This window comes from Cucurbita pepo, chromosome 3, assembly GCF_057944985.1.
Source record: "Cucurbita pepo subsp. pepo isolate OVF chromosome 3, ASM5794498v1, whole genome shotgun sequence".
Classification (NCBI taxonomy): Eukaryota; Viridiplantae; Streptophyta; class Magnoliopsida; order Cucurbitales; family Cucurbitaceae; genus Cucurbita; species Cucurbita pepo.
The window spans coordinates 9,322,509-9,325,333 of record NC_141800.1 but is presented as its reverse complement, the minus strand read 5'-3'; the positions used below and the strand labels follow the sequence as shown (position 1 = coordinate 9,325,333).

At 44.6% G+C, this 2,825-nt stretch overlaps 1 long non-coding RNA gene across 1 annotated transcript; it reads left to right on the top strand.

The window, feature by feature from the left end:
* The first annotated feature begins 312 nt into the window (after nt 1–312).
* On the top strand, nt 313–1,781 carry LOC147793202 (uncharacterized). Its single transcript, XR_015420474.1, has 2 exons — nt 313–596; nt 1,584–1,781. It is a non-coding gene; the product is annotated as an uncharacterized LOC147793202 (long non-coding RNA).
* Nucleotides 1,782–2,825: the final 1,044 nt, after the last annotated feature.

Sequence of the window (2,825 nt, the reverse complement as noted above, 5' to 3'; positions counted from 1 at the left end):
GGACGTAGCCAGTAACACGATCTAAAACTTTGTCGAAGGAATCATGTCGATCCAATCTATGGATCGAAAGATATGAAAATCGGAAAAGAAGGTTGTGTTTCGGTTTTCAGAGGGCAGAGAAGAAAGAAGAAGAAGAAGAAAAAAAAAAGAAAAAGAAAGGAGTCGGCCGGCAAGCGGCGGACGGCGGCGACAGGCGCCGGACAGCTGCGACAGGCACCGGACACGCATCGACCATCGGCTGGAGCAATGCAGCTCCAGCGAGGCGTCGACACGTGTCGCCTACAAGCCGGGCCAAACCGCGACGCGAGCCGAGCCGACCGGACCGGCCGACCTGCGGCTACGCAGAGGCGGGCGCGCGTGCAGCCTGCGACTGGCACCTTCCCGCGCGCGTGGCCACGCACTCCCAGCGTGCTGCTGGCGCGTGAGCGCGCGTGGAACGGCCAATTTGGCCCGGTTGTTTTCTGTTTTCCCGATTTTTGTCCCGGTTCTAGTTCTAATACTGTTTTTACGTGAATAGGGACTTAATTTAGAGAAATCAGTATTTTTGGACACCTCACGGGTAAAGAAACGCTAGCGAAAGGGCACGCGTCAACCAGGTAAGTCACCACCCGATATTTAGGAAGAAATACTTGTAGGGTTCGCTTGGATTGTATGTATGCATGTTAGTAATTTTGCTATAAATTAGCTCTCTATGAATGAGATTAATCAGATGGATTGTTATGATGTGTTGGGTGAATTATCTGAGTGTTGCTTGTATGCCTTAAGCTTCTGTTGTACGTATGCATGCGCTTAATTTAGGTTGGAATTGTGTATTCCGTGTTCCGGGTTCTCGATGGATGAATTCGCCCCATTAAGCGCGAACTTCATGTTTTGGGTGCTGGATGGAGGCCATCGCCCCGTTGAGCCGGCGTGCCTAGTTTGCATGAATATTAGGATGTTAGAAGACGGTTGCATGCACACCCCGTTATTTTCTAGTACCCATTTCTATGATAAGCTTAGAGAATTACTGTTAGGAGTGATATGTCGCTCCAGCCAGACTTAATTTTTCCCTAGGAACTTAGCGGTTCACCATGGCAAGAAAGTACCTAGGAGTGTTCATAGATTGCTAGCGTGAGAACGGTATCTATAGCTTCGTGGGAGGACCAAGGGTCTCTGATCAGTCCTTACTGCTCTTAGCCATTTCGCATGGGAAATGTGTCCCCACGTCGTACAGCCCATTAGCTGCATGGGAACGGGTTGGGTCGCGCCCCCCATAGGAGGACTATATGAGCGTAGGGGTATTCAGCACCCCCTAGGCTAGATACCATGTAGTCCTAGATAGCCATGTAAAGGTAGCGCCTCATAGAGAGATACCGACCATATCAACTTGGCATAAGGAACCTCTAGGTGACTAATGAAAGGACGATGAACCGGTGAAACCCAAGGGGCAAGCCCCAAGAGACTAAGGTTAGAACCCGATGTCCTAGAACCGAATTAGGAAACCATGGGAGTTCTGTTAAATTAAGATGCGAAGCGAGCCTACAAGTAGGTGGGTTACTGAGTATAATTTTTATACTCATCCCGTTCTCCTTTATTTTTCTCAGGTGTTCACTGGCTGCTGGTCGAGGTAGAGGAGCGTTTGAGAGCTGTACAGTCACAGAGGGGGTCGTTCCGGAGCGTCAGTCCCTTTTCGGTCTTTTAGAGTCTTTTGTATTTCATTTTATATTTGCAATTTCTTTTGTAATAATTAACAAACAAAATTTCTCTCTTTTGTTTTAATTCAAAGTATTTTTATCTTTTTACTTTGGTTTTCTTTTCTTTTATTTTCCTTTTGTTTGTTTTCAATTTCATCTTTTTGGTCACGATTCGATTTTTCGAATCCTCGAAAATCGGGTCGTGATAGTGAATGTTATGATCATTAATCTAAATCCAATAAACTAAGAACACTCTGATTACTTGAACTATGGGTAGAGACATCAGAGTGAATCAAGTTCAAGTATATAGTCTAAATGATCTATAGTATAGGGATAAGGTTGAGTACCTTATTCTGGGGACACTATGGATGCGACCCATATTTGTATATGATATAAACAATATCATCACTAAATTGTACATGTGGAGACATGTGAGTGGGGGCGTCCTATGCAATGAGAATTGCATAAGATCGGACCACGAAGAAAACCACTCTCACTTTATAATGTCGTTTATTGTTGAGACTGATTTTTTCATTCGATGATCTAGGCAACTCGATCTTAATCCTAAGCTAACTATGAACTCCTGTTTATTCGGAATTATCCTTAAATTTGCATGGGTGAGAGTGGCCCGAGTTCACCTACTCAATAAGCCTCCCATTCCAGGGTAAAACTGGGTGAATAGCTGGGGACATAGAGTGTAAGATGGAATTCACTCCTACCTGCTTTTAGGGATAGTAGAGAGGTTGTTCCCTAAAGTACTTACTCCAAGTCTTGAAAAATGGGCCCCACCCTCTCATTGGCCCGAGAGGGATTTGGTTTTGTGGTTGGACCACAAACCAATTGTTCATTAAATGATCAGTGGGACTCAAGGAACAAGAAATAGCTTTAGGAGTAAAACGGTAAATTGATCCAGCTCTAGTTACGAACAACCTGTGAAGGATCGACTTACTAATCATGGTTATATCAAATGGATAGAAATGTATCTATAGTGAGGGGAGTGCAACTACTAGGCTATAGTGGAGTGTCCTAGTAGTTAACGAATTTTGTTAACAAGGTTAATGAGTTTAGCTGGTTAATCTCGGATCGTTGGAGCCCATGATCTGTAGGTTCATTAGGTCCCCCAGCTAGCTCATATCGGACTAAACCTTAGAA